This window comes from Ischnura elegans, chromosome 3 (genome assembly GCF_921293095.1).
Source record: "Ischnura elegans chromosome 3, ioIscEleg1.1, whole genome shotgun sequence".
In the NCBI taxonomy this organism is placed as follows: Eukaryota; Metazoa; Arthropoda; class Insecta; order Odonata; family Coenagrionidae; genus Ischnura; species Ischnura elegans.
In genome coordinates, this window is record NC_060248.1 from 27,017,053 (window position 1) to 27,039,365 (window position 22,313).

The 22,313-nt window shown below is 38.6% G+C and overlaps 1 long non-coding RNA gene across 2 annotated transcripts in view; it reads left to right on the forward strand.

The window, feature by feature from the left end:
• The window catches only part of LOC124155586, a 45,187-nt gene that overhangs the window by 7,161 nt on the left and 15,713 nt on the right, over positions 1-22,313 (forward strand). Inside the window, exons 2-3 of one of the 2 annotated variants that reach the window (XR_006864204.1) lie at positions 4,403-4,642; positions 19,861-20,086. This is a non-coding gene — a long non-coding RNA (uncharacterized LOC124155586). Of the gene's footprint in view, positions 1-3,898; positions 4,643-19,860; positions 20,087-22,313 lie in introns of those variants that run through there. The other variant, XR_006864203.1, reaches the window with a different exon arrangement.

Genomic DNA, 22,313 nt, shown 5'->3' on the forward strand with positions numbered 1-22,313 from the left:
TCCTCCCTAATTTCTAATGCTTACGTAGAGGAGGCCATCAATTAAATCAAGGAGAGGGCCTTGGGTGTCAACATCCACGGAGAAAGAATTAATATGCTGCGATTGGCTGACGACATAGGAGTCATAACCGAGACAAAGAATGATTTGAAGAAGACTGACAAATATGGAAAGGACAATGGCCAGATATCAGTTGAAAATCAATAAAAAGAAGACTAAAATATAAGTATGCAGCCAAAGAGAGGGGTCTAGAACAAATATTAGCCTAGGAAAGCAAAAGCTAGAAGAAGTGAAAGAGTTTTGTCACCTAAAAAAGCAAAATTACCAAAGATGTACGACGCTCGAAACAAAAAGCAGAACAGCACAGGCGAAGAGGGCTTACTACAAAAAGAAGAATCTCCTAACAGCTGAGAATATAAGCATAGAACTGAGGGAACAGTTCAACAAACAAGGGAGGGGAGAATGCTAGAGATAAATGGATAGACCGATTAAGCAATGAGGAAGTGCTAAGAAGAGTGGGAGAAAAGAGAAGTCTTCTAAAAGCCCTAAGGAGGATACGGGACAACTAACTTTTCCACATTATGAGGCATGGTTGCCTGATGAAAACAATCATAGAAGGACAGGTGGAAGGGAACAAGGGCAAGGGATGGCCTCGAAAAACTCGCATAGGACAGGCTATTAAAGGATGTAAAAGAGAAGAAATACGTCGCTATGAAAAGGTAAGCGGATAGGAGAGGGGAATGGAGAACTGCGTCAAACAAATCGTAAAGTTGTTGACTTGTGATGAAGATAAGCAGACTCACTGCCTGAAAAATAATTAAGTGCCACAAATCTCCATGAATTTGGTCGCATAATGAGATCTTTAAATACCAAATTCCCGAATAATTCACTTAACAGATCGTCAAAACTCTAGATGAAAAAGTCTAACTAATATTAATTTGGAAAAATAACTCCAAAAACATAAATTCATTTGACGATTATTTCGCAGGCTCATACACGCCGACGTTAACTCTCAGAAATTGTTAACGGAAAGCAAGACAAATCGAATCCTGCATGGCAAAAGGTAAAATCATTTAAATATCGCACCTCTCTGTAATAGACTTCGTTAAATATTATTGAAATGCAAACACTTACTATTTAATGTCACCTTCGAAAATAGCTACTTCCTGTCATGAATACAATTAACTCTGAATTCTTCTTGGTCGCCGACTTAGGAATAAGCGTCACGAAGTGCCGTGCCAGTAATATACCTGATTATTGGTAACATAAAACTCAATTGGCATCGAAAGCATTGTAAAAAATCGTCTAATGTAAAGCATTGTAAAAAGTCGTAAATGTCATAATTATTAAGCCAGAAGAAATAATGTTTACCGAACTATTTAGGGCTTTGAAAGCCTGTTGCTAAAAATTCACGCAATAAGGAAAATAAAATCGGTACATGGGAATATTTAAAGATACATAAAATATTTTAAAAGTGAGGAATATTGACTTACCATATTTTCCCAGGCTTCTCCATCCATGAAATCTCATCGCAACTCCCCGCCAAACCCCACCCATTTCACGGAATTGATTCGCCACCCCAATATTACTCGAAAACCTGAAAAGAATTAAAACATTTTAAAGGATGAAAATATTAAAGCCCAAAAAGATTATAGTTAACTGAAGCATTGGATGACAGTGCAACTGTGATGCTACAACAGGAGTTCATGCTTATGACACTGTATATCCAATGTTGATCGCAAATATTTTCCAACTTATTAATGTAGAGAAAGCATTGGTCATCAAATTCAAGTACTAATAATCATAGAGCGGTTACACAATTATTAATTAACGCACAGTCGATTAAAGTTAAAAATACAGCATGTTTGCTACATCGTAACCGAATTGGCGGATTACCACTACGTAGACCTAAATATCTTATAAAGCTTTTGAAAAACCTTTTCACAATCTACTGTTATATTAACTCACTGTCGGGCTAGCATAAAAAGTAGTGCATGAAGGTCGAATGAGGGTTGATGACTGGCAACTGAAGCCATTGACCATGTGACAATTTTGACACGACAGTGTGCTCATAATCACTAAGGAAAAAGTGTGGCAGGTATGATACACTATTGAGCAACTACATTTAGCACCCCGCAGTAACGGCCACAGCGATTTCACATTCATCTGGGCATGATCTTCGTAAAAAAATAAGAGCAAGTTAGCGCATTACTAAAATTAAGTTACCGGAGAGGGAAAGAGAACATAGTTCTAGGAAAGCAAACGTTGTATTTGATAATAATATTGATTAAGGGTGAAACACGACAAAAAACAACAGAACTACTCACAGATCACCTACACTAGTCAAATGCAGAGTCTAGATCGAAATCAAGTACACAGAAGTATCACGTCTTACACTCGTAAACTATTACATACGAACATGTTAGAGGAGGATAGAACAAGTTAATTAATGCAGTAATGCTCAAATTAAATCTCTTCGCCAGAAGATAGGAAATGGAACCTGGTCTATAGCCGAAACATTTATCAGAGAAGAAGTTATTTTTATACGAAATTCAGTGTTGAGAAGAAAACTTGGATTTGAAACCGAGTTAAAAATGTTTCCCTATCACAGACTTCCTTGAAAACACTATGCTAATTTTAACACTAACAAATTCCTCACATAGAATTTTATGCAGAATCATGAAGATGGAAGTCGTAATAAAAATTAGTTTTTCAAAATGATAGTAAATCTTACAACGATTACTTAATAAATCAGAATAAATTGTATTTGCGATTAATCCTCGACTCAAGAATTGAAAATGCACTAATAATGATAAGGAAAGTATCAACAAAAGAATGGGTTAGGTACTAACCTCTTATCCCCAAGACAGCTTGCCGCGAAGTGAAGTCCAAAGAGAGGGAATTCTGATACCCTCAGCCGCATGACGTATTGCTGTGACGTCACGATGTATTCCGATCGATTTATTTCTCAACCAATGAGAAGCCTTAAAACCACTGAAAATCGTATATATTATACTATTCGAATTTTTATAAATTAAAATGAATTTATAAATAGTTGTATTCAATATAATTTTAAAATTATATCCCATTTTTTCGAGGGGAAAAAAGATTTAAAAGTGGCACTGTATACGTAGCGAAAAATTTCTTAATCAGCCAACGGTCACAGCACACGTGGAACAATATTCCAGAATGTTCCAAACATATACGAAGGTCGGTTTGAGTGCAGAAGACGTCATCGAACAGTCACAGCTCGAACAGTCAAACGATCTTCTTAGAGTCTCCATTCAACTGCTATGTCTAATCCAGCACTCCCCCACCCCTCCTCCGCAACACGCCCTCATTCCCTCACCAAACGTCATTTCGATGAAATCGTATTTGTGCAAGTTTAAAACATTTCTTTGGACTGTTTCACCCGTTTCATCGTTCATTGAAGTCACCGTTTCATTCCGTAGGAACGAGGATATGGTGAGCGATACAGGAGATCTATCAACAGATATACGAGGAAAATAAGCAGCAGTGTAGACTAAGGTACGTGTGTACATGTAATTGACATAACAGAGTTATAATTTACAATTGATATAATATTAATTATGGTGTGTTCGAGAGTACACAATTGCAAAAATATCCGTCTCTAACATGGCTTAGCATGTAGAATGATTGCCTATGAAAGAGAATAGCGGAGATTGCGAATTCATAAAGCGGAGTTTTGGAATTATAAGGACATTAGTAAATGCATTATGCGGTAAGTGCAAAAACTTAAACTATAACGGTGTTTGCATTTGTGCATGAAAATGCTCCCCTGTAAAATATACTCAATAGCAGTCACCACTTCTGTTTTGTGTGGCCATCGAGGTCTTTATAATTAAATCCGCAATGGCCAGCCATTGCGGATTTAATTATAAAGACCTCGATATTGCAGGAGGCTAACTATAAGTGGCTTGCATTCAATTCAAGGCTGGTATTAATCGCTCAGTGGTAATACCATCTATTTCTCCTTCGCATCGACGTGGTATATTGGTGATAACATATTCTATTCTATAACATGGAAATATTGTACTGATTTCCTAAATTAATTTCGGCTGCGTGTGTATTATTTGTTGTTTTCATAATACCTCTCCTAAATTCAATTCCGCATATGACACAAGTGAATTATCTCTTATCTAATGAATAGTACAAGCGTAATCATAAAAACCTCATAAGTGTCTCTACAGAACTTTCATTGGCAGGAAGTATCAAAATTCTAATGGCATGTATGTAAGTACCAATGAAATATGCAATAATAAAAGACCATGCAGTATGAATAATTATTATATTAGTATTTCAAGTGAACGTTATTGGAATGAAGACTCACGGATGAAATATAATAAGAACCTAATAATTTCTATTTTTTTCTGTTTATTCGCAGATTCGTTTCCTTCAAAATTCAAAAACTGTAGCCATTGCAGAGTTGAGTACGCTGTCGCCACTGTCATAATACGAAATGGAATACCAAGTGATTTATTACGGGCAACAGTGAAGCCTCCATTATCAACTCAAGATATAATTTTCCTTTGAAAGGTGAAGAAATAAAGAAGAATGTAAGGACCTTCTGATGGATACAAGTTCTCTCTACTTGAGTGGTCTTCGTCGTCGATTCGTTTTTGAGGTAGGTAATGTTATGTTATCATCTGAATTGAACAGATATCATGACAAAAAAATAGCTTGCAGTAACTTATTTGCCTTATAGTATTAATTTAGTTGTATTTAGTTACCTTAAGAGACAATTCTGCAATCTAGGCGCCATTAAAATCTGTGCATATTGAAGTTTCTGAGGTTCTGCATGAACATAAATACAGGAGAAACCTTTAACGATCGAAGTTACTCCAATTTTCGAGATTATAATGCGTGCAGAATGCAAAAGAAGTGGTCACGATGTTATTTAGATTATTTCACCTTCAGCGCTCGCCAATTTCATACCGTAGTTATCCCCTCCGAAGTGACTTCCACATTACTAACTGCTCATCAAAGCGTTCATGGATTTTAATAAACGTCTGTTTGCATGGGAATGTTGCTAATGTTTTCATCGGTAGCGCTAAAGCGGCTGGGACTGAAAGGGTTGTGCTAATCAGTATTGCATATATCATTCGCATTAGTCATAATAACATTGATTGGAAAAGTGATCCTTTGTATGGGCATGAGTCACACGGACGGAGAATTTTGCTTTGTTGAATGACCTAACGTAAACTAAGACGTTTTATAGGCATACATCCAGTAAATGCTTTCATATTTGGCTTGTATTCCGAAACGCTCTAGAAATAAATAATTTTAGTGGAGTCCATGAAGAAGAAAGGGATGATTTTTTTATTTTTGGAAAACAAATCAAAGTAATCAATTGAGCCAAGATCTTAAATTAATAGACATGGCTTGTGTTCCCGGTAACCAAGATCACCACTTTACATATGCTTGCGAGTTCATGTTTCAGCGGTGTAGTGGGGAAAGTTTATCTACATCCCCCACTAGATACCTTTCTCACGTCAACCCACTTTTTTCTTGCGACGAATCAGTTTTTCTATTCTCTCTATATTCATTTTCACTAAACCCAGGTCAACTTGTTTTGCACGTAAGTTGAACTCCAAGAGACTTCCATTAATTTTTAACCGTTAAGAAAGTAAAGTAAGACGATGCATACGTGTTGCATCTGTTGAAGAGTAAAGAAATGTACTAAAGTTCGCGAAGATCATTATACATTCCATGGCATCACAATTAAACTGGGTCAAGCCAACAACAGTTTTTCATAATGCCACACAGGAATATAACAGATAAATATGCTATTAAAACCAATTGAACTAATCTGACTATTATATTTTTTCTATTAAGTCCCACGATAACACAGAATAAAACACTAATGCCTGGTTAACAGAAAATACAAATTTTTATAATGATGCTGCCTAAAGTAAAATTATTAACATACTTTCATATTATGTAATCAAGGGGAAATGTAGAGAAGCCATCTTCAGACTTATAAATTCATCCACCTGTTGTCTATGAAATCGAACAAAGACCCGGTCAGACAGGGTCTTGACGGCCGACATCACTGCCTCAATTGGCTTAGCACGTAAATGTTTGGAGAGCGCAGTGGGAAGAGGGGGTAAGCTTATCTCCTTCCACAAACTAAATACCTTCCTCACGCTAACCCACTTTTTCATTCTGTGATTCAGTTCTATTCTCTGCCACCCAATTTCCACTATGCCCATGTCAACTCGGTATGCTTTTAGAAACTAGTAGTAGTAAGTAGTTAACTAACCGTTAAACCGCTAAGAACACGCATAACTGCTGAATCTTTTAGAGTATGTTAGAGCATAATATTTATAATCTAGGAGAATTTCAAAGGTTATTATCTATCCCATGACACCGTAATTCAACTAAGTAGAACTTATTGCAATTTGTTTTTTTTTCATTAGATCGTAAAATATATGATTTCGGAGATTTCGAAGGTTAATATATATCCCATGGCATATATACGTAATCTATGGTAGAACTTATTGCAATTTGTTTCTTTTCATGGGGAATAATGAGGGAAGGTACTGAATTTTTATATACAAGAAATTAATTATAGAATTGTATTTTTTTTTCAATTCTAACCCGCGATAGCACAAAATCACACTATGGAGCCAAATATCACAGGAAATTTTTAATTTTCTAAAAACGCGATTAAGTGTAAAATAATTCAAATCCTCGTCAGAAAAAATGTGTGCAACATCTAGTTTGGTTTCAAATAATAGTCTCTAAATATGTTTAAGCTTCACATCGAGTGCAGGAGGAGAAGACTTCCTACCTTTCGATTCGATGGCATGTCCATCGGCGGCAGAGCTCAGCTGTCCATCGGCGATTCCACAAAATACACATATTAACCAACACTTCACATTCAACACAAAACTGACCCTGAATTTCTCCATACAAACTTAACACTTTCACTTCACTGTGTAGCAAGATGAGCTCTGCCTTCTGCCAGTGGTTAACACAGTAGAAATATTCACATTATTTCCTTGGGACTACATAGCAGACGGCTTGAAAGGGAGCCTTTTTAAGCCTGTATCCAATCGGTTGATAAATTGTATCATTCACTCCTTTCACGTTAAACCTGGAAAATAAAGCCATAACCCAAAAAACAAATTGCACCTACGACACTGTACATCCAAATATAGGAAAGAAGGAATGGTGACACCGGAAATGCATTCAATGCATATAAATTTTAGCAATTCTTTAAAACCTATTTTGTGATAGATAAGCAATTATAAGTCCTTGCTTTTCTCTGATCAGTTTTTATGAAGGGAAGCTTGTGCGAAATGGTGAAACAAATTAAAATATATACTATATTCTGATCATACTTTCGTAAAATATGGGTGGTTCGGCTCATGCATTCCTATACATAATTTCACTTAATATTTTGTCGCATAACCAGCCCCTGATACATAAATTAGGGAATCAAACCCCAAAAATTCGGGTTGCAAAAATTACTTTTGTTTTGACTACCTATATCTCAATGCCAAAAAGTATATTGTAATTATGTACTTAACGTGCAAAACGTAATGATTTATTATGCATAAAGATAATGGAATAAAATTTGAGAATTTAAGACATACCTCCACTCTTCAGCAAACAGACCATCCATCTCTCAACACTAAACGAACAGCTGTGAGACTCGGACTTCACTTTAACGGAATGAGGACTACGAGGAAAAACCGAAAGCGGTGCACTGCTTCTTACTCATTGCTATTGGAGGATGGGGTTTTGCTAATGAATGTAGGGTGTGTATCCTGGCATGAATAGCCCAAAGCAGAGTCAAAAAGTGTTGAACTGAATTTGAGCCTCAGTGACACATGAGGTCTGACGGGTGAGTTTCGGTATAGACGAGAGGTAGGGAAAGACCGTTGGAGAGGACGAGGGTGGGGAAAGTGACTCAGGGCGCCACCCTCTACACATCAAAGCCATCAATTCAATTTAAAGATTGCAATATCACTGCATAAATTCGCTGTATGTGTTCTATTACATTTACTCTGGCTATTTTAAAATCTCGAGTCGAATCATCAGAACAAGTTGTAAACAATTCATGCGTAAAATTACGACGAGAAATTATTTTCACATTCCTCGTTCCAAATTAAAACAAATTAAATTGTATTTCTTTCTTTGCGTCGTTTAGGAATCACGATGTATCCCATCAGAGATCTTGATTTTCCCTGGTTCTTCATGGAAGGCTCTTATTCTTCTTAGGGCGCAGGAGAACCATATGTTCCGCTCTTCCGATCGTATTTTAACACAATCAGCATAGGCCATTAGTCCATACCGAGAGGATTGTGCTAAGTAAACACTGGTTTGTTCACTATTGTCTTTCTTGTCCTCTAAGATGATGGATTTTATGCCGTATATGCATTTAAATTTTAAAACACAATTCCCCATAGGGTTGTTCCCAATCACCCGGGGAGGGGACCCAAACTGTCGCAAGATCAATGACCTGAGGGAGGGGGGCGAGAGGGGAGGAGAAGTGCCCCCAACTGCCCCGACTAATAATTCCGTGTAATCTCCAAGTTTCATGTCTTTGTCAACTTTTAACCCAATCAGTTTTTAAGCCTCATTTTCACAAAAACAACACTGAAAAAGACAATGATAAATATGCGCCATGTCGTTTTCTTTGTTTCCGGCAATCTGACTGATTGAGGCAAGAAAGGAAAAATGTACGCGCCCATAGATGCGAACATGTTTCATGGGGTGGAAGTCGTCATCATCTGTAGCAGATGACGTCGCCACGCGACGAAAGCGGTAGTAAACAATTTACGTGAAATTTACGAAGTATTCTTTATCTAAAACTACCTGCAAATGAAACTTTTGCCCCATTTTACAACAACTTATCTCAGATCCTTCGTCATTTGTTATATGTAGATTGTAAAATAGATTCATATTATAACGAAGAGACCGTTTGTTATTATATGAATCATGCAACAATCGCTATGATTTTAAGCGTTAGTGAGAGGACTAAATATGTGCGAGATGGTATGAAACGGGTGTTATGGGGCCACAGGTCATGGAATAAACAGCAAAAAATGGCCAAAATCGTATATTTTATTGTTTTTCGCGGTGTTCCAGAACCTTAATGTTCCATTTTCATTAAATTAGCCGAAAGGTATTAAAATACTCCTTCGAAACACATTTTTTCTTTGTGGCCCTCTCAAAAATATTTTATGAAAACTAGCGTTTTAAATTTTCAAATCGACGCCATTTCTCCTCATACCACTGAAAAGTTGTGAAAAACATTAGGCATCTGCTTCATTAAGAAAGACATCAAATGGCGCAAACTGCATTGAAAAATATTGTTTCTATCCCGAGATATTTAAATAACAGTGGAAATCGAAATTTCAAGCTAGCCGGCCCTGGCCATGACCACCTAGGATGCGGTCCAATGAATGCTACTTTCGCTACCAGACGCTACAGACGGAAGTGCTCCGGAGCACCGGTCCGGAGCGAAGTCAAGATGGCGGAAATGAACGAGGGTGGGCAAACTGGGATTATGAAATCGAATATGTGGTTTTAATTGCGAATTGAGGTGACTATGATCATTGAATATTAATAAATATGTTTGAATATCATTAAAATGAATTTTATTTTTCAATACCGAGGCTCCACATAGTAAAGGAAGAAACTTTGGACTGTATTTCTCACACCAACCCTCGCCTACCCTTCTCAATGAAACTCATTACCCTAGTAAAGGAAAAAGTAGGTACTCTACCGTTTTTCCAGTTGAAACATATTAACTTATAATGGCTAACGACTATTAAAAAACATTAATCTATTTCATGTATATCCTATTTTTCTTCAGATTTTAATTTATGGCATGAGTAAATTTGTCGATATATGTTCTTACAATCCTTTCTTTATATTACATGCCCCTTTTAATAATTTTTGTTGCCTTTTGTATGTAAAGGCTGCTTCCAAAGACATTTGAGTTCATTTTGTGGGAGATACGAGAATGTTTGTCGATATTTAGTTCTTGCTATATATTTATTTAAATCACAATTAAATTTACATCTATTTATTAAGGGCGTCTACTCCGTTACTTCGTAGTCACTTATATAGGAGAAAGGTGTCCACATTCAGCGTCCATCATCTGCAACGTGAGTAAACTCTCTATTGCCTCAGTGCATTCCCTTCGAATTTCCGCCAAAAATTGACTCGCTCCTCCGCTGACCCAAGTTTTCAGGGGAGCGTCTGGAGCTGGTCCGGAGCGAGGCGGGAAACGGGTGTATGACGTTTGCCGTGACGTCACAGCCTAACCTGTAGCGCTCCGTAGCGAATAACGGACCGCTTGGTGGCGCTCCGAAGCATTGGTAGCGTTCAACGGACCGCACCCCTAGATACTCATACCCATGAGTATCTAGGTGGTCATGCCCTGGCGGGCCTCTAGCGGGCTGGAAGTGTGCGGAGGTTAGTCCTTTCTGATCCCAAATCCTATGCTGCAAGTCCGAAAAAAATCCCGGAGGGGGGACTTTTCAACCTCTTATTCGGCTATGCCCTTTTATAACGACAGCAATGTTTAATTAAGTTAATATGCGTTAAAGTGGATTTTAAAAATTGTTACCGCCATACCATGTAACTGAAAAAAAATTATTGCAGAGAGGTTCGAAACACCGACTTCGGATTACTACCTTAGTAGGTCTTCTCCTTAACCACGAGCCCATCTCATTCGTTGACTCCGAATGGTATTCATAACGAGATTTCTCAGGAAAGGGAATGAACCAGTCTTCTAGTGTCACTAAATTAAACTGAATTTTAACACTCAGTGGCATTATTTGCTGTGATATTGCGGCGGATATTTCATGTGTATGTTTTGTTCGCTATCGTTGATCGGAAAGCTTCAGCGTCAATTGTAAGCGACAATATACTTCGACGGATCGGCCAACTTACGAGAGGAAGTAAAGTGACGTTCTGGACGTAGATTTATTATCTAGCATGAGCTGCACAATTTATGTGGTAATAAACACTGCACATATCCCGCATACATTTCCCTTTAATGATGTTGCTATAAAAATATTGTAGGAAGTGGGAATGTTGTTCAAATTTCCCTCCCACTGGTGCAATAGAAAATACCGAAACTCGAATTCAAAACTGCGGCGAAAGTGGCGCCGCTACATTTGTTGCAATACTTTTGAATCCGACTGTACATATTTCGTATGTTCCTCAGAGAAAGGAAACCCTCTACACTCTGCAAAAGTATTCTAATTCACTTTGAATTATGTAGTTGAAGTTATTTCGGGTTTCCCACCGGATAAGGTTCTCCATCTCTGTCGACGTTTCGATGGTCGTGTCGTCCATCGTCATCAGGGACAACATCATACGCCGGGAAAACCTCAGATCTTTCTTTGAATTATGTACTTACATTTTCGGATGAATGTCTTTGGTAGATAGCGGATCGCGGATAGATCGGTGCTGGTGGATCAGCTGCAAACCTGACACCGAGCATCGCACCTTCCCGCTCTTCCCATTCTTCTGTGGGCTCATGTTGGCCTGGGTGCCCAAAGTCATTTTCAGGCTGGAAGCAAGGATTCATCGCATCCATTCCATGGGTACAGAATTCCATCTGGTCAGCCGGCTCATAAGGATGGTGGAAAGCACTAGGCTGTATTGATGGAATGTATTTTTCGTTTTTAACATCACCTTCGGTATGATGGTATGGGTTCTCGCGGTCCATTCTATTGTCCCATTCCTGTCTATCGTCTTCAACCAGCATGTAAAGATAGCTGTTGGCCTCAACACGTTCTGATGGGATATAAATTGGATTTGAACAATCCCCTTCACCAGGGCAATGAGCATGATTGCATCCAATTAGTTTGTTACAGCCCACTATTTTCTCCTCTTGCGAATGCTGAGATGTTATGTTGCTTGGGTTCCTAGCGTCACCTTCGGTATCAAGATAAGGGCTATCGCAGTCCATTGTACTATCCAATTCCTGAGTTTCTTTTTCAGCTAACGTATTAGGATTAATGTGGGCATCAGCACGTTCTATTGGGATATACATTGAGTTTGATAACTCACCTTCACCACGGCCGAAAGTGTCATTGCATCCCATTTGTATGTTATGACACAATTTTTTCTTCTTAGGCGGCATATCAGAATTCTCCAAATCATATACTTGCTCTGGTGAGAAGTGACGTGCATTAACAACGTTACCGTTCCCATGAAAGGGAGGACTCTCGCCACCAATTGCATTTTTCCTTTTAATTCCCTTACTCTCGGATGGAAGAACTCGATGGTCGCCGGAATAAATGCGTTCATTTGCGACGTCGATAGGGTATACGACATTTCCTTCGCCATGGAAGTGTGTATACTTGCATCCCATTCTGCCATTCTCTCCAGATATTCTATTCCCATCTGACCTTTTAAAGCCATCAGCTTGTTTTGATTCAATATGGCGTGCATTTATTGCGAAACGTTTGGCGTTGAGGTTCCCATTTTTGTAATCCTTTTCCTCATCCAAGCTTTCTGCCTTCCGTTTAGCTGGCACGCAAGAACGATATGAAACTCCATGATTTTTTGGCGGGGAAAGCTGAGAATTTACCACCACAAATTCAACACTGACACGAGTATTAGTGTAATCTGTTTTCTCGCGTCTGCCTTCTTTATTCTGTTCATTTGGTACGGCAGAATGATTAAATGTGCCACGGTTCACAGGTTTGGAATGGATTGAATTTATTACCTCACCGTCGCCATCTGGACGAGCGTCGGTTTTATCCCTTCCATGGTCGTGTCCTTCTCTTTTCTTTTCAGCCGGGATGGAAGGACGGTTTGTGTCTACAGGCGAGATGTCACTAGCGATGACAGGAGTTTGTGTCACTGGATGCTCTTGAACACGCCCTCTTTTGGCCGACTTTGCACCATCACCTTCTTCTCCGTTGAGTTCTGAGCACAAAGCGTCGCTCAGGTCTTCTCCAATGACCTCCGTAACCAGCGATTCCTCTTTGGTGTCGTCGAAGTACATTCTCGGACGCGGAGGCATTGGTTCCCCTGGCCTTGGGGAATTCGTGTTCTTGTGTATACCCGTGTGAGTTCCGGATGCCATGTCATTTAGGAGAACGAACAGGTGGATGTTTCGCCTCTCCTTTTCTTCCAGGCTTTTGGTAGTCACTCCGACCAGGTAAATCAACCTTTCTGCCTGATTGAGAAGCTCGTTGGGCATTCCATTCAAGTTCGGTTGAATGTGCTCCAGGTGGACACTATACTCATAATCCAGCCTCTCCTCCAGGCTGTTGCCCAGCACACTTCCGGAGATGCTCGATGCAACTCTCTTTAAAATCCGTTCCATGATGTACGTGGCGGATAATATAGATGGCGAGATCTGTTCTTTGGTATCAACTCCAAATCCACTTAATGGAATCGATTATAAGATTCAATATCAGGAAATAAATTAAATATCTTATTTTCAGGAGTTATTTTCGAACTCTGCTGGTCGAAGTTGGAACTCCGCCGTCTGTAGCTCGCTGCAAATCCCTGCGAGATAACTATTTTCTTCTTCTGCTACTTAAGTGATTGATGTATTATTCACTGTAGCTGTTTTATACTGTAACCAGTGCGTTTAAACTTCGTTTATAACGCCACAATATGCTATCGCATCCGCTCTCTATAGCTTGGAAAATCCAATTGATAAAATGTCACCGTACGGCTACGTTTTACCAGTTGACAAGGTGAACGAAAGTATTTTTGCGGCGCCAGATATGCCCTCTGCTGGCCCGCGGTAGTATCGGTAGTATGGCCTTTCGCCCTATGCTAAATTCCATAGTCTTCAGTTAAACTCAGCTAAATGTAAGAGAATGTGGATGGAAAAATTATTGGTTTTAAAGATAATCATGTTCTCTGAGTGGTAAAAACCATTCGCATCCTCCATCCTTTTACGCCGGATGCTGAATTTGAAGCATGTTGCGTAATGCTCAATGTTGTTTTTATTTTGATGATGGGGGAATGAATGAGCTAAAATGATTTTCTATCACTACGATTCGGCAAAAAATTCTTTTGATGACAATACTAATAATAAAAACAATGTTTTCACTCACCTTATATTAATTTTAGGTCTAAAGGTATTAGCTGATTTACCAAAAGCCACATGTATTTGTTTTTTTTTTTTTAATATACCGGTTTTCTTGCGAAGGCTTCCGCGGTGATCCCACGATGAATAGTTGATACAATAATGTTTTCTGGGATACCACAGCGTTGTTTAATGTCTGATGACGACGGTGTCGTCGGAAATCCCGCAAAAATCTTTAGATCAGTCGTTTAGTTTATCGCGGAAATAGATGCAGGATCGGCGCTTACAGAATTTTTTTATCAAACACCACTTCTTGCCGGAAGATGGGTTATTAACTATTAAATTCAGTGGCGTAGAGAGATGGATTCAGGTGGGCCGGACTCCCCCCCTCCCCCGAAATATTGAGACATAAAAAATTAAATTAACCATGGAGGAGGGGAAAGTCGCCAGCGATAAATTATTACACCATTAAAAAAAGGATTACCCTTTTCTTTAATAATTAAAACTAGTCAAATTAAATAATAAAGGATATAATATTGAAAAATCATGAATTTACAAAATATTTCTTTGACAAATTAATATTTTTGAAATGAAAAGTGTTAAAATTAGTTAATACCCTTCACTCGGTACGCTGTTCTTGAAAAATTATCCTCCGGACCCCCTTGTTTTTGGATTTCCACCCCCCCCCCCCCCGAAACAAAATTCCTGGCTACGCCTCTGATTACATTTATTAAAATATATTCATGTCATAGTTTGTTGGAAATGCTTCACTGAAATGATATTGTTTTCTTCTTCGGTGTCTCTCAACTGTCAATTTATGAAATATTCTTTTCTCGAACTGTGTCACACAGTGCTTCAGAAACCATTTCCTTTACGGTTCAAATGCCCCGTGATTCTTTTAAAAGGGTCTTGATGAATGAGAGCGAACATACTTTCATAAGGTGGGTGATGCTAGCGGTTATGAAACGAAGGGAATAATGCTGGGGCGAACTTCTTTCTCTCCGTACCAAAAGTATAGAGACTCCAGTTTGAACGCTTATAAAAGCCATACCCTTTAATGTATTTATATGATTTTGGTAGCATTACTTTTCTTGTTTTTTTTCTCACGTTCATTTTTAATTTTGGTTCGAATAGTAGTATGTACGCAAAGAAATTCATGGCTAGCCCTAAAATGGAGGTGCCACAATCATTTGGAAGAAAGTGGGTTTCTATTTCAAAAGGTCACCATAAAGGCAGTTGTCTAAAAGTTGTCTTTCATACTGTGTCTGTTATAGTTGATTGATTGTGTTTCTTTATTTATTAGTTATCACCAAAAAGCTTTTTTTGTTAATTTTGTATTGAAATTTTCACATTATAAATTGAGGCGATATAAACAGGTTGTGTCGTTTATACTTCGGGATATTCAGCTTTCATTTCTTCGCTTTCTTGTTTGTTTATTTATATTTATATGCACTATTAATTATTTCGTAGTTGTGTAATTTTTTTGATTTAGTGAGCGATATTTTTCATTTCTATTACCTTAGTATCGTATTATTGTATTAGTAATGAGAGAAGAAGTTGACCCCAACTAAATCCCCCGATATTTTTTTTCTGGCCAAGGCCTTGTTGCTAATTAGTCATGAATTGTATGTAGTCATGAAATAGTATGGCGCGTAGTATAGCTCTTATTTTTACGAAGGCTGCTTCGCTAGTACTCATCTCATAGCAGTTTTTCATCACGAAATTCACATTCTGGTTGTAATTTACATTTTTTTCGATTGACGTGGTCACAAGCTGATAGAAAATCTCAGCCGATGTAAATACTAAATTTATGGCGTCATTTTAATACAATATTTGACGTCATTTTTGTTGAAGAATAGTTCCACGTATGATGGAAAAAAAGCAATGGGCTATGGAAAAATTCCAGGAGAAATTGGATGAGGATCAGCGACCCTAAAATCCGCATCCACTCCACAAACAGACTTTTTTATTGCCTCGGAAGTGCTTTGAAAGAGATCCATGACGCTCCTTCCGCATTATTCAACTGGGAAGGAGTTAACACCCGTGTTTAGTTTTGGCTGTCACTGGGGAAATGATGGATTATGATCGTCTGGGGTAATCACACGCAGAAATGGAAATTATAGCATTCGAGGATCTGCTGGGTTTCGATGGCGACAACGAGTTAGTGCCTTCAATTTTTTCGGATGAATGAAATTCATCGTATGCCCTGTTATTATAGCGCGGAGTTATGATCGAAGAAATAAATGCCAACCTGGCTACATATTTTATTGCTACAATTCATAGTCGTCAATGGTAATTCTTAGTTCTTTTGCATTTGGTATTCTTAGCTTGTCATGAGCCATGAGTTAGAAATATATAACTGACCTTAATAATGGTTACTACTTGCTAAATTTTTTCTAGGCTTTCAATTAAAATTAAATTTCTCAGAAACTATTACTAACAGTTACAAGCAGATCTCATTTCCTTTTCACATTCTTTATAAAACGCTCTAAGAGGTTTATATGCGCGAAGGACTGTTACATTAATTTTTTCATGACATGATGTCAATACGACAAATTGAGTATTAAATGAGATTTACCTGAAGATTTTAGCTCAAGGGGGTAAACTCTATGTAGCTAGAGCTAGAGCTTTGGACTTGGGAAATCAGAAACGTCGGATAATCACTTTTAAAACGAGGAGTAAATGTATCAAGCGATGCTAAGATCAAGTAAGAAGAATTTGCTTTCATAAAACAGCAAGTTGATGGAAGAAGTAGTTAAAATATTAAAAGTAACTATCTATGGTAACATATTACCCAAAATTAATCATTACTTGCAACTCCGTTCCTTTCATTCATTTAATGAGTGGAATACAAATGGACTGCTATGAGTCCGTGGACTTCATTGACCCAAGCTTCACGAGACCACCAGGAAACTGAACATTAGCAGCGTACATCGGCGATTGAGTTCGTCCTCTCATTCATGAAGTAAAGCTTAAATGTCCGATTTTTGTTTTTATTGCGCCACAAATTTGGACGAAATCGATTACCTGTCATTGATTGTGTAAGACTTTTTGTAGAATTACACATCAAATATCATTCCGTGGCAAAATCTTGGCATCCTCTTTGAACCCAATTCGTTTCTCTCCAAAAGTTAACGCCAAGGGCATATTAAGGGGGAGAGATATTACTAACTCTTATAAATTATTATTATACTACTGAGAAGAGAAGAGGGGATCGAAGAGAAAGAAGAGAAGGACGGGAAAGGTAGACTTCGAATAAAATACATGGCGCAGGTAAAGAAGGATGTGAAAGAGATGAAATGCGTAGATGTGAAAAGTGATGTTTTAGCTGACAAGAGAATTGAATGGAGAGCTGCGTCAAACCAACCTTAGGATTGTTCACCGGTGATGATGATTAAATTTTTATGTTTAAAAATAATTGATTTACTTTTCTCAAATAGCTACTTCATTTCAGAATTCGTAGAAACTTTTTTATCATACTGTACGAACGTATTTCTTACTAATGCGACTATTTTGAATCCAATTACCCACTTAAGCTCTCGCATAAATTTAGAAAGAAGCAGTGAATTAATAATGTCAATTACAATTATTTGGGCTTTTCTTAGTGAATCATAAAAGTTGTAGGTTCTATAGTTATTGGTATCCGAACCATAGTTATTGATAGATTTGGCTTACAAGCCTCTTGTTATGTATTTAAAATGGGAGAATTGAAGCGCCGTGGTTAATAAAATTGTAAAAGTTAATATATTTTTAAAAGTGCATCTTGAATGTGAAAGTACCTCTTTTTTTAGTCGTTAGGTACATGTGTATATATCATAATATAAAAGTTTCGGCCAATGCCAATTTTGGAGTCTTTAAGAGAAGTTAATCAACGACCTATCCAACAATGGAAGTAAATAGGATAAAATAGTTTCAGCTATTATTTAATGCCTCAAGCAAAGTCTACGTAGGGACGCAAAGGAAAATTTTAGGTTTATTCTGTAACGACATGACGTAGTCGATGCTGGCCGCTACCGAGCTATGCGTTGAAGTTGACTGCTAAAGCATTAGGCTATCAACAATGAATTTACTATTACGCTCGGTCGATCTTCAATCGATATATTAGCTACGTTGATGTGGAGCGTTGGACCATAGATTTATGGGTCCTGAGTTCCAATCCCGGGAAAAGACTTCGTGTACCCCAAGCAAAAACTCATGAAGTCCGAGGTGGTCCAGGGAATGGAACTGGTCCCCTTCCCAGAATGTGTGAAATTCCACACTCCTATGGCTTAGCGGCCTCACCTGTCCAAACCAACCTTCGGGTAGAATTACCGAGTGAGAGAGTGAAGTAAGTTGAAGTTATTGAACTTTGAATGATGTTCGAACCGATGATTGTGGACATACCGCGTGTACTTAACTATGCAGGCCAAGAATGACGAAACTACAGCTTGATATTTTTCAATTTATTACTTACTTATAAGGGAGAAATCGCAAGTCAGAATATATCAAATATAAAGTTAATATATATATGGAAATATATATATTTACTTTATATTTCATGAAACTATATAAGTAAATGTATTTTCATTTAAGAGAATGGAGAGGGTGCAGTGGATTGTGAGGAAAAGGTTGGACAAAGTTCTGGATATGGTGGGTGAGGAGAGGCAGTTTTTGAATAAGACACCCAGGAGACAGAAGGTCTGAATGGATCGAGTGTTGAGCTGGGTGGGACTGTTGAAAACAGCTTTAGTGGGAAGAATGTTGGGTAAGCGAGGGAGGGGAAGGAAGGGAATAGGATTTTTGGATAGAATGGAAGGGGGCGGGCCATATTGTGAAGTGAAGAGGGAAGTCCAAGCTGAGAGAGGACACGGTCCGATGTAATAGGCAAAATGCCTCTTATAAACCTACCTTAATCGGTGGGATACTTTAATTAAAAAAACAGAGAAGATAATTTTTTTCTCTCACACCACTGGTATTTATATTGTCTTTATAGTTGTGAAACCTCTAGGCGTTTTGGAATTCTCGTTGTGGACACTTTTGTTTCGATAATAGTTTCATCGTTTGATTTTTTGAGGAGGCGTTCATGAACAGAAAGGAGCTTCTGAGAGGATCGTTATGTATGAGTGTATGAAATGGACAGAGAGGAGGAGAAACGACGAAGTGCTGGATATGGTTGGCGAGGAGAGGCAGCTTTTAGATGTAATACGGAGGAGACAGAAGGTATGGATGGGAGGAGTACTCAGCGGGGAGGGGATGTTGAAAATGATGTTAGAGGGTTGAATGTTAGGGAAACGAGGGAGGGGAAGGAAAAGAATAGGATTTTTGGATAAATTGAAAGGGAGTAGGCCTCACAGTGAATTGAATAAGGCAGTGCTAGAAGATGGAAAGGGAGGCTCCCAGATTACTTCTTTAGTACTCCATGGAAACCTACCTTCATCGGTAGAATACTATAATAAATAAATAAATCATAGCAGTCAACTTCAAGGTACAAGCCCAGGTACACTGGAAGCCTCCTACTGGCGGGATTAGGAAACGCGATGGACGAAAATTCCAAGCGAAGCCAACGGCCGGGTCACGGACGGAACCACAGACTAGGTGTCTTTGACCCCGGCCGAAACTTCATTCGAAGGTGGAGTGGTGAGAAAGATGCAACGGATAAAAAAGTCACGCGAACATCCTTTGAGTGTCAAGGACATCCTTTCGAAAGATGAACAAAAAAAATACAACATTCTGGACCTGAGAAGAGGCATCGTCCAGAGAAGATTGGGGGATGGGAGGAGGAAGGAATCATCAAATGATGATTTTCCTCCCAATTTTTTTGGTCTCAATTAATTCAGGAAGCCGCGGGGGCTCTTCTTTGACGTCGCCACCACGGAGAGGAACCGCGAAATAACAGGTTTCGGCCCTCTCGGCTTTCGTGCGGGAAACGGACGGCCGAGGTGGAGGGGGAACTATATATGCGCTGGCCTCGCCCGCTTCCCTCGCCATCTCTCCACTTGACGATTCGGAATCAACTGGAGTAACAATTCACAGAACACTTGTTAGAGCACGCCGAATACCAAGGTGAGTTCATTTCCATTGCCATCACAATACAGCTTCGCGAGGCTTCTTTAATATTATTTGGGGATTTTGGATGTATTGTTTTTTTTCGGTGTTTTCTATCCTAATTTAGGGACTGCACGCACTCACGAGAGATTTTACTCTATCGAGACTCTCTCTAGAGGTTATTAAGCAGCTGTGGCGAGCCTTAGTCCATAGACTTTTGCGCGAAATTTACCCTCCCGATACTACTCTACCTGTTGTACTCACAACAGGTTTAGCCAGAGTAGGCTCAGTTTTTGTGGAGAGAAAGATATAGTGTGTAATAGTGAACTGAGGAATGTTCACGGATAGATGCCAAGCCTTGTCAAAGGCAATTAGCATCTACAGTTACTGCTATATTATTACTGAAAATTGTAATAGTAAGAGTAAAGTATTCATTTGGAAACTAGATTGTGCTACTTCCTCGGAATCTCAGTATCCTCCATTAATAAATTTTCTGCAATCTTCTTCAATAATTTTGCTTTTTTTTGTCAAACCTCACATTCCTTAATTAAGATATTCCTAGGCTCTGGGTAACGTTTAAACTGCTGAATTAAAGTCACGGCCATTTTTTCCCCTTTTCTTATCCATTTTTCACGGAAAGGTTTGATTTACTCCTTTGAGAGAAAATTATTTGACCTCCAAGCTAGAGTGATAACTTAGTCTAGTGGACAGCGGTAGTGTCCACATGCACAACGCGAGCGATGAGGCCGAAATTTAGTCAAAAAAACAAGCACTTAACAAGAGCAGCTCTACGGCGAGTGCGGGGAGTAGCTCTAGCTAGAGTGCTCTTGGAATGGTCTACATTGTCGATTTTCTCAATAGACTGCTCTCACTAGAGTTGGATTGCGTTACTATCCAATGCATTCAGATTATTGACAGTGCAAGCTGCCTCTTCCGCGACTCTTATAATAATGTGAGTGCCTTTTGTTATGATTGCCTTTGGTCGACTTCTGAATGGGATAAGGAAACCGGAGCGTCCTGCATCTAAAGGGGACGCATTGCTGCTTCTCGCCCGGTTATGTTTTGTCTTTGCCGTTGACGAATCACCCTTTAAAAACATGCGCTTTCGTTCTGAAATATTTCAAGTACAATAGAGCAGACCGCGGCTGTTAATAGTTTCATGTATCCCTAGTAATATAACATACAGGAAAGAAATTTATGTACTCTTAAAACGTTAAGATTGTATAATAGACAGCATAAGTTATTAGGGAGTAATACGTCACCAAAGGAAAAATCCGGCGGAAGGGGTGAGTAGGTATCTCATCCTAATTGCTTCGCTCCGGAACGCCGCCAAAGGGGTTTATCGAAACCTCTCCTCATCCGGAGCGGCAGGCAATTCATTCTCTCCGCTCCGTAGCTGAATCTGGGAACAACGGCGATTTTTGGCTTCGACGCGAGCAACTAAGATTGAAATGGCCAAATCCGAGATCATACGGTGGATCTGAAACGACAATAGCGTTTGTTTTCATTTTCGTTTGTTTCGGAATCGAACGATTCGGCTTTCACTCGGTGAAAAATCATGCTGAATGAATATTTACAACCTCTGTATATTTTCCCTGATTTTTTTAGTTGGTACGACGTGTTTAGACGCTAAGGCGAGTGGTTACTCTAGAATGACACCATGGCGTCAAAACGCGTTGGAACGCATTAATTATATTTGTGAAAATTTACAAATTTTGTACTTCTACATTCGTCGAATATTTCCATCGGAAATTTTATTTCCATTAACTCAAAAGCTAGCTAAGGGAAACGGAGTTTTGTGAGATGCATGCATGAATACTGCATTCAGTTGCGTATATAGATAATCATTTAGATTATTGATTTGGGGAGGTGTGGCCCTCTTAGTCCCGTCCCTAATATTCACCCCATGATATATTTAACCTTTCAGTTAGACATTTTTCCCAGTTGTTACAAATTATAATTTTGCTATTTTTATTAATATGTGATCTTATGAAGACAAGTGCCAAAAAGTTTCTCTAACTTTCATACCGTAATTTTTGTGGTCAATGTTCGTTATTATGGACAGATGTACTTACGAGGGAGTATGAATCTCCTAAAAGTCATATCCATTTTTATGGGCATTGTGACCGGAAGGGTTAAATTCATAATAGTAACAATAATCTATATGATGGAGTATAACTATATGCCGCAGCAATGCACTCGCCTATTATTAATTAAACTAATTCAGATACTTCTTGATTTTTTC